This window comes from Chiroxiphia lanceolata, chromosome 6 (genome assembly GCF_009829145.1).
Source record: "Chiroxiphia lanceolata isolate bChiLan1 chromosome 6, bChiLan1.pri, whole genome shotgun sequence".
Classification (NCBI taxonomy): Eukaryota; Metazoa; Chordata; class Aves; order Passeriformes; family Pipridae; genus Chiroxiphia; species Chiroxiphia lanceolata.
The window spans coordinates 8417762-8435295 of NC_045642.1; the positions used below are offsets into that span (position 1 = coordinate 8417762).

At 42.7% G+C, this 17534-nt stretch overlaps 1 protein-coding gene and 1 long non-coding RNA gene across 5 annotated transcripts in view; one reads left to right on the forward strand and one right to left on the reverse strand.

Annotated features, from left to right (window-relative positions):
* Window positions 1–5009: 5009 nt before the first annotated feature.
* On the reverse strand, window positions 5010–13579 carry LOC116788798. Its single transcript, XR_004357769.1, has 2 exons — window positions 13337–13579; window positions 5010–5122 (listed from the first exon to the last, which is right to left on the reverse strand). It is a non-coding gene; the product is annotated as an uncharacterized LOC116788798 (long non-coding RNA).
* The window catches only part of HIPK3 (homeodomain interacting protein kinase 3), a 73230-nt gene continuing 67328 nt past the window's right edge, over window positions 11633–17534 (forward strand). Inside the window, exon 1 of one of the 4 annotated variants that reach the window (XM_032691932.1) lies at window positions 11633–11867. The gene's annotated coding sequence lies outside the window, so the exon portion shown is untranslated. Of the gene's footprint in view, window positions 11868–12369; window positions 12627–13708; window positions 13731–17534 lie in introns of those variants that run through there. The other 3 variants (XM_032691934.1, XM_032691933.1, XM_032691935.1) reach the window with 3 other exon arrangements.

Sequence of the window (17534 nt, forward strand, 5' to 3'; positions counted from 1 at the left end):
TTGTCTAATAAACATCAAGCTTTAAAAAATAATGCTCTGAAAAGAAACTAAACGAAAAGCATGATTCAGAAAGGAGCTTCACCAAAGCCATTTTAATGAGTAAGTGAGGGTAACAAAGTAGAAAAGGCAGGGTAAAGTCGTTGTAAATAATGCAAATGCAGATGATGCTGGAAATGACAGAGCCGAGTCTGCTGGCCCAGAAGGCATTTCTGAGGCTACTGTTGAAAGGTACGAGACACACTCACTGAAATTAAAGGGGAAAAGGATTAATAACCAGGTTGCTGCAAAAAAAGATGCTCCATCACTGATCATAAATGGAGCCAGGAGCTGAATTTTTTTACTTAGGTATATAAAGCAAATCAGTTAAGGGACACGAGTTAACCAGCTCATTTTTAAGTACGACTTAGTGTAACGACTACAGACAGTGATTAAATTAGTTTTAAGTGCCTTACACTAAGAAGTACACTGTTAAAGAACTAGATAACTAGGCAATTTCCTATTGTATTTTTAATTAAAGATAGTATTTTGAGCTTGGAATTGAAGCATGAGAAAGTTAATTATTGAATTAAACTGGTGCTTTTGCATATAGTCTGCTGAGTGCAATGCTATTCTGGCTTAAAAGCCTCATATAAGCATTCAAAGTAATATTTCACACATGTAATAGATACAACTATTTAATAAAAGCTGAATGAGGAGCAACTCATACCCTGCTGTGAAATAGTTATTAGTTTCTAGTATAAGACGTGAATTTGCATCTGCTGAAGAAATGCATTTAAATGGTAAAGGATGGTTGATGACTGATAGTCACATTTCATGCGTTAAACCAAAAATATTTATACTACTTTTAAGTTCACAAGTAAATAGCTGTCATCATGCCAGGCTGTAAAAAAAGCTGATTTCCCTGTCTTTATGGTGCGTAATGATGAATGGAAACACACTGACAATCCAGGTTTGTTTGGGTTTTTTTAATACTTTTCTCAGTAAATTTTGATCTCCAAGTACTTGCTTTTTGAGGGGACGTGGGTGCATGTGTAAACAGTAGTTGAAGAAGTGGGAAAATATCTGAGTAAAATCTTGATCCCGCCCATGCCACTGATGTACTTTCTGAAGACTTCAGTGAGACTCATGTTATATTTATTGGGCTTGACACGATATACACCTTTTTGTCTTTCAGGAGGAAAAAAAAAGTCTTGGCAGTCCTACAATAATGAATAAAACTGACACTGGCAAACTAACTTTGTTCTTTCAGGAAATAAGGACTCCTGAGGCAGGCGGGCAGCTGATATGATGCTCCCTACGGTGCTGGCCAACATTGTCTCCTCTTTCCTTGTACACCCCCCCCCTTTTCTGTCTGAGTCCATCTGTTGTCTCTTGTCTGATACTTAGATGGCAAGTTCCCTAAGACTTAATTTGGAAGCCGTCTTTGTGTTTTATATTTTAGGTGACTCCTGACCATGAAATTCAGGTCCATAGTTTGGGCTACTCTGCTCGTATTGCTGTCTCTATGTTTGTTAAAATGAATACTACTATTAATACTAATATTCTGGGTATTTCCACTAACTCCATTAATTAGTACTTTAAAGTAAGCATTGTGAGATTTTGATTGAGCTTTATGTTGTAGTTACGACACACAAAACCTCAGGAGATATTTGAATGAAAATGGAACTTTTACTATTATTCCGGCATTGATCTTAACAGCTGCGTACATAAGAAACTTAATAAATAAAATATTCAGCGTGCAGATTTTCTTCAGTAATCAATAAGCATCTGGAGCCATCCTAGAAATAATTCTACTGACCATAATGGATTTGCACCAGGAGTCCATTTAGCCAGAATTGCTTGTGTTGTGCATAGCTGCCCATTAGCTTCCTCTGTACAATCATGTTAGAAAGTTCATGTGCAGCCCTGGTGCTGCTGATGGGCCCAACCTCTTCTAGAATATGATTAATGGCCAACTGTGCTGGTGGTGATAAGAATCAGATTGTGTGATTAACAACTGCAAAGAGGAAAATCAGCAAAAACTAGGAAAAGTAGGAAAACTAAAGGGGGCTCTGTGAGGCATAGGGAGGAGAGCAAAACTACTAACGGGGCTACTTGTTTGTGTGTTGGCTGCAGTGCAGGACATGGTACCCTGTGTGCAATGCCTGCAGACATTCCCTCTGTCTTGTGGGGAAACCTGCAGGATTTGTCTCCAAGTAATGAATGACTGCACTTGCACGGTCTGGGATGCTGCTTTCCAAGACCTGGGCATGTCCTTTCCCTGTTTTGTAATTTCTGCTTAAGTACAAGTCATAAGCAAGTGAATGAAAACAGATATAAAAGCGTCTATACATGTGTACGCAAAGTACTTACTGCTCAAAATTAAACACCTTAAAACACAAATGGGGTTCCTTTTAATCAGGTTGCTTGAAAAGTCCCCACCTGTTGATTAAATAATGCTTTTTTCTGCTCTTAATTTTGGGGTATTTCAGTGTGTGCCCTAACACTTGCCCTTTTAGCTATGACTTTGAGCTGCTTTTTTGGTATTTTTGTGAACCATGAGTGATAGGTGATACATTTCCTCACAGGATGCACCTTTATCATATGCTGAGGTGCTATCCAGAGTAAGAAGTATAGATTATAGTGTTTCCTATTTATGAAATTGAATAATAAATTCAATGAAGGAACAAAGCATATTTTTGATTAAAATATGTCTACTCCCAGATTTGTGTTTTTTATTTTTAAATTATTTTATAAAACGCATATAGAAAAATAATTAAGTCTAAAAAGATGCTTTTTGACATTGATGCAGGAAAAGGATGAACTAATTTGCACTTATCAAATTGTATTTGTCTGGAATAGCTGTACACATGTGCCTTTTTAAGGCACAACAGGTCTGAATGGAAGTCCTTCAATCCCTGGCAGATGTACTATTTATGTAACATGTGCCAGTTCATTATCCTCTACTGAGATATGCAGTTTGTATTTAAAAAAGAAAAATCAGAAAAATGATCTTGAGGTTCAGTGCGTATATTAGAACTGTAGAAGCTGTGCTTTCTAAGTCACAAAAATAACTTATTTTTAGAATGATCTCCCGTTTTCTTGAAGCCTTCAGTTAAAGTAGCATCTGAGACTGGAGCTGTGAGCCTTGTCTTGTGCCTCTGTGTCCTGATGGCAATTGTTCCATTACTTGTGATCCCCTCCAAGAGAAAATGCAGCAAGATCATTGCAGTGTTATTACAAAACTCTAAGGGTAAAGTCAGGATTTTTTGCACGTGCACATTCAGTCAAATCTCACCATGGTCTCCCAAGGCTCAGTCTTCCTGCTCTGCGGTTTCTGTCCCTTTGTTTTCTCACCTGTTGTGTCTCATCGCTGTTCATTTTAGTTGGGCATGACATGATGTCTGTGACCAGGTTTTTATTTATAGATACCTATTTGCCATTTTCCCTTCCACTTCTCCTGTGTCATATTCTTTTAAACATCAGATCATATATGTGTGGGGCTGTAGTGTCTGCTCCAATAACAGACAGTGGTAATTACATCAAAATATGATAAAGCCATAAACCCCGACTGATTTCCTGTCTCCTTCACACTAAATCTAATTAAAATGTTACATGAGTAAACATGTCATCTCCATGATGCTGTGATGATAGTTTAGTGTATTTAACACTAAACATTTGTTGTTTAACCAAAAGTCTCTGTAGGTCAGAAAACAACATGAGCTTTACATCTAAGTAGCAAAGGTGCGTTAAGAAAAAAGCAAATGAAAATCTTTACAAACCTTTTTCTATCATCAGAATGGATATAAACTGGAAGTGTTAACAGGCCAAAGCACTGCCACCACCAACTGCACATGCAGTTGGCTGAGTAGAAATGTTACTTGATCTCCCCCTCCATTGTTTGAAGAGAGATTGCTCAGAGGTGAGGGTGTTTTGTGGCCCATAATGACAGTCTGCTGCTATTGTTCCTGTGATGTGATACTTTCTGCCAAGTGTCTCATTACTGGGAGTGGACATGGTGTATTTCACTCGGTCAAAGCAATTCATTAAACTGCTGCTGAACATCACCTTTTCCTTTGGAACAGGTTTGGACTGTTACTGGTTTGGAGCAGAAAAATAAAATACAAGCACGAGTTAGTTTTTTAACCTTTGGGAAAATTTTGTTAGAATATTTGCATCTCTGAATAAACACATTTATAGGAAAATATGCTCTTTGCTAAAGAAGGAAATGGTTTTTTCCTTTTAATGGTTTGATCTGTTTTCATAATTCAGATAATTAATACGTGCTTTTTCTGTTGTTCATTCTAGGAGGAGAGTCTCTAATGGGGTAATTTAAATCTTTAGAAGATATTTTTAACTGGTGTTTCATTAATGGTGTCTCATGGTGGAGGGGAAAATAAGGATATCTGCTTTTAAAAAGTAGGAAAACATATGGATAAGTTCCTGATGCATTACACTGCTAAGGGAGGGTGTAAGTGAACATTTTCAAGCCACTTGCAAGTCGACTCGGGTAAAACTGCTTCTCAGGAGGGATTTGTGCCACAGACAGATTAGCAACAGGACCTTACACCAGTGCAACAAAAGGGGGTTTTTTGCTCGGTTTGGGTTTTGTTTTTGACGTGGTTGGGCTTTAGCTGCTGATAGCAAAACCTGGCCCCGTCCTCAAGTGCTTTCCCGGCGAGGTTGGAGGGACCCAGGTAACGAGGTCATCTTCCGTTTAATTCTAAAATAGGCTCGGATGTGATTCAGTGCTCGCCGCAGTTAAACCAGGCTCCGCTCCCGTGTGCTGCCGTTTGTGGGGGAGTGTGAGATATTCGCCATTAAGATAAAACTTCTCTTTGTCACGGTAAAACAGCCGCCTAAACTAGGAGTCACTTAATCAGACTATTTACTTTACGGGCTGGCTTTGGAATATGTTGCAAAAGCGCGACCCCAGAAATCTTTATTCATGTAAATAGTTTCCTGGAGTCAGCAACAACTCACTTGAGTAATGCAGGATTATGTTTTAATTCTGTAATTTGGCAGCCTGCTTATGTTTAATGATGTTTATTTGCGGGAATGATGCATTTTGGAAAGTGAGGTCAGCTGGAACATTTGTGGTCTTCATCTGTCTGCAGCCCTTGATCTTGCCATGTATCAGTCACTAAAAAAAGAAGTGATTTCTCAACTGTAAAAATGAAATGGTTGTAATATTAGTGCATACTACCTTGTGAATATTCTGAAATGTAGGCTGCAGAGATGATGCTTATTTCAAAACACCAGAAAAACCCCCAAATATTTGCTATTAAAGATTTTACAAATTAGCACTATCTCACTGGAATTTTAGTTTGAAATATGTGGGTTTTTTAATTTTAAAAATATTTTTTCTTCTCTGTAGAAAAAGCGTTTCAATGTGGTTTTAAGTTTTTCTGTAAAGTAAATACTTTTTTCCCAGTGTCTGGATATCATTACTGTGGTAATGGATTATCTTATTTTTCATTGATCGCCGTGGATGTTATATTTCTCAGATTATATCAGATTCTCACCATTTCATGGTGTAGTGTAAAACATATTTGTCCTCTCCAAGCACCTAAAAACTAGAAAGATACTGTAATTTTACACATTTAATTGTACACATTTAACATTGGTTAATCCTAACAATCACTTCAAATTATTTTCATGCTGGAGAGAGAGAATAAAAATGTAATTATTAAGTATACTTACATGAAAGACACTCAGACACCACAAAGACTAATGACTACAGGAAAATAGCTATTTAGAAAGACTCTTGCAAGAAAATTTACAGTTTCAAACTACAAATGAACATTATCATGACACATTTCCTGAAGATAGACCCTTCCTTGTGGATCTCCTAAGGTGCATGAGAAATGATCTACTTCTATGGCTCTTACAAAAAGAGGAAATCCAGACTGGAAATGAAAATATAGACTGAAAAATACAATGCCATGACACATTAGCATTTATATGATCCAGTAAAGATATTAAAATGCAATCTCCCATAGGATATTGCATTTCTTTAACTCTTTTTGGTCCTCTTAAATATGAACAAGAACTTAGCATAGTTTAAAACATCTGTGAAATCTACACCTATTGATACCATATGAGCACAAGCATTTCACAGTATCCCTGAACAAAATCATCCGTGACAATTCGCAGAGCGGCATTTTTTAAAATTATAGTTGTCCCAGTTGGCTGTTTCAACAACTGTGGCACTTAAAAGAACAATAAGATTGAAAAGAAGCAATTATCCAAAAAAAAAAAAATTAAAAAGAGGAAGAGAGAGTGAAATTCCATAAATCCTAAATTGAAGTAGTAAATATTTATGTAATCTCAAGATAAATTCTCGATATTTTCTCCATCTCCATGTTTTCTTCAGCTGCTTGGTGTGTAATTGTTTCTCATCCATTAAAGGTTAGACTCGATGATCTTGGAGGCCTTTTCCAATCTTACTGATTCTATGATTCTACAGTGCAGTCATTCTGCCTTTCTGTGATGTGAAAAATTAGAGGATTAGGGGTTTAGTTTGGATGAGGTGTGCATTTCATCTCACGTCAGCCAGCTTTTATCTACATGCTAACCAAAAAGACTTTCAAGATTCCTTCTACGTTTTCTAAGAATTACCATGTTAGTCACCCCGTCATTATCTTTATATACAAGACAAGTTAATTTCCCAGGAGTTACCATTAACTGGCAGAATTTGCAATAGCAATGTCAAGATGGTGTGGGAGGTTTCTTGGAACTGGGTTTTAAAGGCTGAGGAAAAAACAAGCAGAAAGACAGGCAATCAGAGGAAGGTTTTTTAATCTGATTTTCTTCTTTGGAAGAGCCACAGTGGATGGCTCCTCATGCAAACCTTGGGATATGCTCAGGGAATGGTGATGTCTTCATGAAATGAACATTGGCATGAGCATCCCCTTGCACAAAGGCCCACAAACCACCACCAGCCCTTGGAAGGTGTGTTCTGGGCTTTGCAGCTTTTAAATCTCATGGAGGAGTCGGGCTGTTTAACTTGTAAGTTAAACAGCAAACAATAAACAAATCTCTTTCCCCCTCCAGCCCTTTTTTTTTTTTTTTTTTCAGTCCTGTGTTAAAGATGCAAAACAATAAAGTGGAAATAAAAGGTGAAATTTGTGTTTGAATGTCTGTGCTTGTTTTTGCAAACAACTCCGTGGAAACTGCGCAGAGAAACCTGCATGTTTTTTAATTGAGGAAAGACAGTGCTTCTCAACTGACCTTCCAGTTGTTGCAAAAAGAGCAAAGTGTATGTTTGCTTTAAATTTGAAAGTAATTTTCCATTTACACCCAGCAACAGAACGTTGGATTTTGGATATGACTAGCAAACAAATCTACGGGGAGGGGAGCTGGGGAACTTTGAACCATGCTTATCTGAATATGATGGTAATCAGTGGAAAGTATAAATTCAAATTTTCTTGTTTTTAAAAAAGCACCTTTTATCAGTTTAACCCTGACCTCTTTACATGTTTCAGCAGGAATTTCAATCCTGAAAAATTTTAATCCAAATGCACAACATTGAGTGATTGTTTCTCATAATACAAGTCATAATCCAGGGACAGTTACATCAGTTAAAAAACGCGTTAGATAAGGAATTCTTAAGATAAAAAAAATAGTTAACTTTGTCCAGTCTTATCTGTTTTGGAAGAATACTGTAAGCATAAAATATTTCAGCCAATTACTGTGAAAAACTGTAAAGTTATACTATAATTTGAAATCCTACCATGAATTAATTCCCTGCTTAACAGATTGTTAAATACTGTGGGAAAAACTAAATACTATGGCCTGAAAGTTTTTTTTTAAGAAGAAAAATTTCAGTCTACCCTTCCCCTGTTCCACCGTCCTTGTGCTGATCTGTACTTGCTGCTCGTACTCTTCAGGGACAGGGGAAGGCCTGGATACCTTCAGTGGTTGCCAACCAGCTTCTGGGTTGTTTGGATTTCGTAACTTGTACCCAGGAAACTCAACTGAAGCCTGCACAGCTCTCCCTGCTAACTGACAACGAAAAACTCTGCCTTCCTCTTTGTGTCAGCTCTGACGTTCCTGAGCTGCTGCGACTCACCCAAGAAAACCCTTTTCTGCTGGGTGAGTCGAGTCTGCTAAATGGGAAGTTCGGTGTCAGCAATGGAGAGTTATCACCAGGAAAATTTAACTGGGTGCCTGGAGAGCAGATCAAGGATATTGTAAGAGACCAGTTCTTTTCACAGCGTGGAGTGTGGCTTGCTGTTTCATGCAACTGCACCCCCAGTTATTAGGGCCTGGGGGATGGAATTACAGCCCCGTGGTCTTGCCTTCTCCCATCCTTATCTTTGTGGCTTTGCTCTAATAGGAGAGCCTTGCTCGGGACTCATGTTTGTTCAAAAATTAAGGGTCCAGCTGATATAAACAACTCATAAGCTGATACAAACAACTCGTACTGGCTGTAAAAAGTGTTTTGATGATATGGCTTATAGCAATTTGGTGAGTAAAACAAATTGTTCTAGCCAAAGAGTTTTCGGTCTGTGTCTACGCTTGGGATTTTGATAACAAAAATAGCACAAAATGTCATTGGTAGGTGTCCTGCCAAAAGCTTCCAGCCTGTGTTTGTCCTTAGATCATCTCTGCTGCATAATAGATTGCGTCTGTTGGAAATACCTTCTTCTAACCTCTGTTTCTTCTTTTCACTCAGAGCGCTCACACCAAACTACTGCTTCTCCTCTGCAAAGGCACAGAAACAGGGAGCAACAAGAGCCTGTGGAGGTGTGTGTTTCAATGCTGAACTGGATAAGTGAATCTAAATGACATGGGCCTCCTTCCACTGAGTTACTTAAGCACTTTGAAACAAAACACTCCCCTCCAAACGGTATCAGCAGTCCACAGTACTTACAGGTGTAACAGGAGTTTCCGTATTAACCCCTCAGTTGCCTGCCAAGACAAAATTAGGGCAAGGAACTGCTTACTGTTTTTCAGATGAGAAAAAAAATAAATCATGTGAGGGCTTCTCAGGCACAGTCATATTTGACCTCTGATAGAAATGTTCCTCAGAGTGTTTAAAACTCACTGATAATGTTATCTTGCCATGTGCTGGGGACAGTTAAAAACGCTTTTGTGGCCAAAGTAGCCCCTACAAGTCACTGACTGATGGGGGAGGTTCAGCTCTTCAGCTCCTTAGTGGCACTGGCCAGCCCTCAGGTGCCATTTGGGCCCTAAATCCCATGAAATGTGAGCAACATTCCTTGAACAACAAGGAAGTCTTTCACTGGAACAGCTCCCAGTAAGTACAAGTGATGGATCTTCAAAGAGATTCTACGCTCCACGAAAGCAACTGAAGGAGTTTTGAAGAGATTTGAGAGTTTGATTACACACTGATGATACTCCTGTTGCAAGTTGAGGGGAAGCCTAGCTTGATCTAATTAGCAAAGACTAATGTGAGGACAAAACTGACAGTGGTGACGTGTTTTGGGAGGTGATGTTTTTTAGCAAACATGACCAACTCAAAAATTCCAGCGAGAGACCGGTACAATAAGAGAGGTTAATGACTCCAAAATCACCCCTTCTTTTCTAAACCTAAATTAAAATGTTTCTAGAAGTTGGTTAAAATTGTGCAAACGTATCCATGGAGCATTGGATTCATAATTTTGTCTATTTTTAGAGGATTAGTATCGTTCAAGTTTACAACTGGTTTTGGATTGTTTTGGTTATCAAGTGATAAGAAGTTGCATGCTCCTAAAAAACAGCTGTAAAAATTATGTTGAGACTAGTCAGTAGATCACAGTTTGGGGTGGTGTGCACCAATTTAAGTTTGCAAATTAAATGGAGACTGAATCAGCATACACTTAATAATTTATTAAGTCATTTTAGAGTTTGTATGGTGAAGTAATCAACAATAATGTTCATCAACATTTATCTTTTGTAACAGAGTATATGTTAATAAAATGTATAGGAATAATTCTGTAGGATATTTTTTAGAAGCTTGATTAGTATTTATACAATTAGTAAGCAATATATATGATGAGCAGCTCTTGAGAGCTATAATTTGCTAACATTGACACCCACCTATTTTTCCTCACCCCTAAATTATGTGTCTCATTACTTACAAGATTGAGTATTGGTAGTGTTATGTAACCCCAATGCTAGGTTTTAGTGTTTTAGTATTTCTGTACAACAACTCTGTCTTCTCCGATTAATTAATTCCAATTCTGACTTCACGTCCTAACAATCTTTGTTACAAGGATTGGACCTAATTAAAGGTTAAAATCAAGCAGACATGTGGAAGATACTGGAACAAGTAGTGAGAAAAAATAGCAGAGTACGTGTAGTTGTGCAAGTAAATAAAGAAATTCTTTGTTATTTTTGGCAAGAGGTGGAGAAGCATGTGATGTCCAGTTGTAGCTTTAGCCAAGGATTTATCTTGGGGCTAAATACTTCATAGGCAAACAGTAATTCCCTTTCGCCCCACATCAGCTGAAATACTATTTAGGGCCAAGAATGCTGTTTGCAGAAGTTGACCAGCCCTACAACCAACCACTAATATTCAAGTGATGCATAATATTAGGGGCACGTTGTTACTGAGGGTGTATCCTGTTATTTTGTCAAGACTTGAGCAAGGCAAAATGCTGGACTGTAACGTGGGATGCAAAATGGTCATTACACTTGCTCCGTCCTGTTACCTCTATAGCAGGTGGTGTGTTTGATTTACCGGGCTAATGTGGCAGGGACTGCTCTCCAGGCAAGGATGTCAGATCAGACCTGGAAGGTTGGTGCTTCACAGTTATTTTTCCGGGGTGGGTAGGGGAATCTGTTCACCTTATAAAGCAAGAGCGCTCATTTTAATGAATTTGGGAGTTTACATGTTCGCTCTCACCTTGTCATCTATCTAAGCTGCGGGTCTTGAGAGTCAGGCCTTTCCCTTGGCACCAGTTGCCTCATTGCCACGTACTTTACGTATCTGTGAATGTTATGGGGAGTTGGCAGCTGACGAGGTGGGAAGAAGAGCTGACCATTTGGGGTGTGATGGTTAGGATGCCGTCACTGGGGGATTTACAGGTGCTCCTCGCGGAGCTCTCACACGCCCGCCTTCCTCCGGGTAGTGACGGACCGGGTCGGGCAGAGGAGAGTTCGCGGTAGGAGCATCTCAACTTGTTCTCGCAGGGCTTCCCGGGGGGAACCGTCGGCCCGTGGCGAGGAGGCAGGTGACGGCCACGGCGATGGGCACGGAGACGGCCGCTCACCTGCCCCGGCCCGTGGGTGCGGGCGGGCAGGAGAAGCGCCGGGGGGGAGCCGGGTCCGTACGCTGACAGAGGCTCGGGGCGGCGGGGGCGGCCCCGGCTGCGGCGGGCGGCGCTCGGCGGGGCCGGGCGGGGGCGCTGCCGCCGGGCCGGGCCGGGCCGGGCGGGCGGAGCGGGCGGGAGCGCCCCGCAGGCAGCGCCGCGGGGCTGGGCGGGGGCCGGGGCGCGCCGGAGCGGAGCGGGGCTGGGCCGGCGCCCCCTCCGCTGCGCTCGGCGGGGCCGCGTCCCGCCGCTCCGGGGCGATGGGCGGCGGCGGGCGCCGCTAGGCCGCCGCGGGCAGGGCGGCGGCGGAGGCGGGAGGAGGCGGAGGCGGAGGAGGCGGCGGCCGGGGGCGGGCTGGGTCCCTCCCCGGGAAGATGAGGCGGAGGCCCGGTCTGCCGAGCGGGCTGAGCTGGGGCTCTTCCCTCCCAGCCGCCAGGACAAGATGGCAGCGGCCGAGGCGGCGGCGGCGGCAGCAGCGGCAGCGGCAGCAGCGAGAGCAGCAGGAGCGGCGGGGCTGAGCGGCTGAGCCCGCCCGGAGCGGCGCTTCCCCGGGGCGCTCCCGGACATGCCCAGGGCGGCGGCGGCGGCAGCTCCAGCGCGGACGCCAGCGCGGCCCGACCCGTGAAGGTGAGCGGCGGGCAGCGAGCGGGGCCGGCCCCGCCGGGCGGGCAGCGGCGCTGCCTCCGCCGCCGGCGATCGGCCCCTTCCCGCGGGGGCTCCGGGGCGCTCCCGGCCCCTCTTGCCCGGAGCCCCCGCCGCCCTCGCCGAGCCCGAGCAGCGCCGCTCCTCCTCCCCCCGTCGCCTTCGTCCCCGAAGTTTCCCCTTCCCCCGAGCAGCCCCGGGTGCCGGGCGAGGCCGCCGCCGCCCGGCGGGGGAGGCGTGTCCGCCCCTCGCCCGCAGCCGGCGGCGGCGCTGCCCCGCTCCCTTCCCCTGGCGGGCGCTGCCCCGGCGCTGCCCCGCTCCCCTCCCGGGAGCCGCCTCCTCCTCCTCCTCCTCCTGCCTTGTATGGACCCGGCCGGCGGGGGGTCCCGCGGGTGGTGCCCGGGCGCGGCTCCGCCCGCTCTCGGGTCCTGCTCGGCTTTCGCAGCCGCGGTGGCTCCGCGTAGTCCCGGCGGGACTCGCCCCTCGCCCTGACCCCTGAGGAGACACCCGCGGGACCCCTCCTGCGCCGTGGGGGGAGCTGGGGCGGCAAATGGTGCCCAGGGCCGGGGTAAATAGCAGCAACTGGAAAGGAAGCGGACGCTTTAAAATTTGGTCAGTTCCCAAGAGCGAGCTCCGCGGAAAACGGAGGGGTTTTATTGCTGGAGGCTTTGCCGTAATGGTTGCGGCAGGGATTGTGCGGGGTTTGTTCTGGATTCGTCGCGATATCAATTGTAAAACTGGCAGGTGCGTTTGCGTGTGCTTACCGCTGTAGGAAATAGTGATGGGGGGTTTTAAAATTATTTTTATTTAAATTAAGCTCTCCGTCGTCAGTGCTATGCGCTTGCGTGTATATAAATATCTTTCTTTTGAGGCTATACTTTTGTTACTAACTGTTGCGTCCGACTTGAAATTTCAGAAACTGCAGTTGTTTCTTTTTTTTGTTAACTTAGTTGTTTTGAGACTCCCAGGCTTGCCTTCCCAGAAATTATGTGGTGCTCTGATGTTTTTACATCTTCCTGCTGCTGTATAACCTTGTTTATTTCGGTTTAGTATCTTTAAATTGACTCTCATGTTAATAACATATTTTCCCACAATTACATTAAGTAAAGCTACAGTTGTCGATAACAATGCATATTTCTGTGGTTGGTTTTTCCCCCCCCCCCCAGTATTACCCCCCATTACATCATTTGCAGAAAGTTTAATCTCTGATTTCACACAAAGTAGCAAAGCCTGGCTGGACTATGAATACTTACTTTCTGATATAATGATTCTATAACAGTTAATCTGCTAAAGGTTCCTATAAACTAAGTTTAAAATACACGCAGTAACTGTCTAATAAGCGTGGCAGCCAGCAAAGAGATTAATTAAGCACCTGGAAAATAGGTCAATACTGTATTACGAAGTGGCAGAGTGAGATCGCAGATAAATAGAGCAAAGTGTTAACGTGGACTTACCGGGAGAAAAGTGATACCGATATAACAGCGGTGACGGCTTTATCTGTGCTGCCGCGGACCATTTATGGTAGCGGCGCGGTGAGGTGATGTTTACAGTCATGTAAAACAGGAATTAGGCAGAGTTTTCACTTAATGCACTTGTTACCGGGCGCTTCTGTTGCAGTGCGAGTTCTGCTGCTTGCTCGGGGTGTGGCACCGGTTGTGCTTGTAAATTATTTTTTCATGGATATATTTGGCTGGGTGCTCTAATTCCGATTGTGGTGGTGGTGGTGGTGGCGGCGTGTGGCTCTCCGGGCTTGAGGACGATTTGTAATTGGACGGATTCCATCAGCTGGAATAAAGTTTCATTGAAAAATTGCTCGGGAAGCTGCCCCTGACCTGGGGTTCTCTGCCGGTACTTGTGATTTTTTTTCTTTGTTTAGGGTTTTTCGTGTTTGCGTGCTTCCTCCCTCCTGTCTTTCAAACAACTACCTAGAGAAATAGGGAAATGAGACCAGCTCTGCATAACGAGATAGCAGAGACAAAGACAGGGTGTGGGGAAGAAGAGTGAGCTTGCAACTCACTCATCTTAACAGAACTGACTCACAGAAATATTGGAATTTGCACGTGCTGCTTTTCTTGTTGTGTCCTCCAGTTGGTAGCAGTTGCTTCAAAACAAACGTTGTTTTGGAGGTGATTTTTCCAAAAGAATCTGTCGGAGTGATTGTCGGTCTGTTAAAGGGGATGGGAGGCTGAGCAGTGCTTCTGGAGGCAGAGGGTTGGCTTACCAGTTCCTGGGTGGAAGAGAATTAACTATGCTTAATTCTTGTGCAAAGCCCAATCTAAACGTGAAGGAAATGTCACGTTGTGTTTCTCTGAGCTTGTGTGTTTAGGTATGTACCTCCCCGTACTATTGTAAGGGATTGCACACTTCCTGTTTTTTAGAATAGTTTTCCTTTTAACAGTATATATTCTCTTTCTTGTATTTTCTGTTTTGCCAGCATGCAGATCATAGCAACAAAGGCCCTTTTGACAAAGCAGCGCATTTTGAAACAGGAATTTTGTAGTTGGCTTTCTTACGTGTGCGTGTGTGGGAAGAACAGCACTACTAACGGGATCAGTGCTGTCGTTTGGGGCCGAATCGGAGGAATATTTGTGTTTTGGAGGAATGTTAAATACAGATGGAACAACTCCTTTTAGTTGAGCTAAATGTTGCTGTTGCAGGGTGAGGTCTGTGAGGTGTTGTGGCCTGATTGCTGTGTACATACAGAGTAGTTACTGTAGGCAGTGTCGCTTTCTGCCCAGAACTCTGGGGAATAAAGCAGAGGACAGCTATACTTTTTTTTTTTTTAAATTATATAAACCTTAGCTGCTCTGGATGTATATAATGATATCATCCAATATACAGGAGCATTACAGCTGAGGTAAACTGCTCTGTCCACTGACAGAAGAATGAGTTGGGCAGAGCAGGCCTGATATCACCTGGTGATACTCGGCCGAGGGAAGAAGAAACACAGAGGGAGGATGGTGGTCATACCAACATTGACCTGTTACGAGTTTGCTGTTGGATTTTGTGAAATAGCTTCCACCTTTCAGACCTCAGAAAGGCTTGTGTGTGCCATTTGGTGTTTTCCGAGTTTTCTTCAATTCCCTGGTGATGTTAATCAGTGCAGTTAGAGGAGACTTTCAGAAGTCTTGGCATGGGATTGATCTGATGAAGAAAACATCCTTAGTGCTCCTTCATTGTAACTGTGATGCTCCTGTAGATGTGTTACGTAAACTCACAGCTGCTCTAACTATTAAATTTTCCTGCCTTTGAAAGTGAGGGAAATAAGAGTTCAGCTTGATGCTGGGGAGCTTTTACTAAGTTAATGTCTCTGTTCTTAAGTCACTGAAATATTTATACTTCTTCAGATCTCTTAAGTGACAATCAGAGGTGGAGTGGAAAATAATGTATTACTGTCAATAGGTCTTGAAAGAAAAGCTCATTTTTTGGGTAAGTATGAGATGGATCTCTAGGTATCTCAGACTGTATTTCAGAACTCTGGCTGGGTTAAGCACAAAACCAAACATGAGGAATTGAGCACTGAGCATGTTAGAGATGGCTGCTGAGTGTACAGTGCACCTGAAATGACCATGTTAACTCGATTTAAAGCAACTTTAAATAGCTAGTCCTATGATATGGGTTAGTAATGGGTTACCTTTTCTGACTTGTACAGGCAGTGAACACCCTCTTTTTGACCTGAAATAACCTATAATGAAGGATAAAGCCTAGAAAATCCTGTTACCTGTTCTTGGCTTCCCCTACCCTCCTATAGACTGTTTTAATTTAGAGCCTCTACCTCTTCAGCAGATTTCTGGAGAAATTGCAGCTCTCTTTTTCTTCAGAGGCACTAAGTTTTGGGTGACAGGTGAGCAGGGGAACAACATGTAATTATGAAAGTGGATTTTTGTTGGTGACTTCATTTGATAGTATAGCATTTCCTACAGGGTTTTTCTTCCCCACCCCTTAATTCTTCAGTTGTTTCATTTGAATATAACAAATGTTGAAAAAGATGGCAAGAGTTGGTGTGAGCCATGGTTTTAGATGCAGTTTGGGAATAGTCTTTGTACAGTTTTGTAGTATTTTTTCACATTATGTCACTTTTTTTTCCGTATACTGTCTTAATATTCCACTTAATTTTTGAGAGCGGATAACTTTCTGAAAAATGGGAATTAGTCTCTAGCATGGCAGTTGTGCTTGGAAAAGGAAGAAGAGCCAAATAACTGAACTGTTTTTTAAGCAAGTCAACTCATGTAGTTTAGTTCTGTTATTTTTCTTATGCTTTGACTTGGAGTTGTGTAATTTCAAAATACCTCTCCCTATATCATTAGCTATACATATTTTTTAGGTCCAGTATTATGTAAACTTTTTGTACAGTCTTTTTCACCTTATGTGTTCGGAAAAGGATTAGAAAATATTCCTTTTTGTAAATAAGGAATATATTCCTGGTTTTCCCTTTTCTCCAGCTCTCGTGTTCTACAATATTTGGGTGTAATAACATGAAGCGTAGAAAAATGTTAAGTTCAAGTTCCAAAACACAACAATAAAATAAGATGCAGTGAAATATCAAAAGACAAAACAGACATAACAAATAAATTCCTGTATTTTAGTGTGATCAAAGCCACAGCAACTCTCGATATTAAACAAGTAATTTGATTCTTATGTACAGAGTACTGTTATTAAATGTTATGAAGGACACTCCCATCAAAAAACTGTCTTTAAAATCAGTATTCTTAAACTCATATGACTCTTTCCACTCTACCTGAAACAATTTAACAGTTGTAGAAAACGTTTTAGTGCTTTTTAAAAGCCCGTTCCAAGTTAAATGCGAACAATGCTTTTAATGTAAAAAGTCAGTGATTGTCAAATGAAAATCTCTTTGTATTTGTATAAACATCACCTGCTGAATATGTACAGTACCTCAGTAACTACCCATTTAGAATAAGGGGTGGAAAGCTTAGGAACAAGAAAGTTCAGGTCCTAATACCTGTGCAGAGTTCCGTGAACATCATCATTAAAAGAGGAGGATGTAGCTGCTGGTTGGAGATGCCCACAGTCACTTTCCATGTCTGTGGGAAACCACTCCGTAATCCACTGATCTGAGAGTGTCTTGCCCTGCTCTGTTCTGGAGGCTGTGCTGTCCTGGAGCTGATTTTTATGTGACCTGGACACTTTAACTTCCAAGGAACTTAAATTGCTGGGTGAGGCAAGATTTTTATCACAGGGCTTGGCTTGGCTGTTGCCTTGGGGCAAGTACCAGTACCTGAGAAAGCTTGCTTTGGGTTGTTTTAGAGGTTTACTTTTGGTTTTACTTGACTCTCAGTTAGAAGGTGAACTGAGAGATGAAATTGGGCCTCCTCACCGTGATGAAGTGAGATGTCAAAGCTGGTCCTTGGGCAGGAAGAATTACCAGGAGAACAACTTCAGCTGGGATTGTGATAACTGGTGCAGCTGTGCTCTGTGTGGGGCTGGAGTGTCTTCATTGCAAAGATGTTTGCTGCTTTTATTAGTGTGACCAGATCCCTCCAGGCCTGCTCCCTCGGGATGTGGATGTCAGCTGACACCTGAACCTTTCCCTGTTCCTGCTGGAATAGACTGAAGCAAGTGCCTGCCCACAGAAAGGACCTAGTGTAGGCCTGAGGTCTGCATGAGAAAGCTCACCTATAAAGGCAGAAG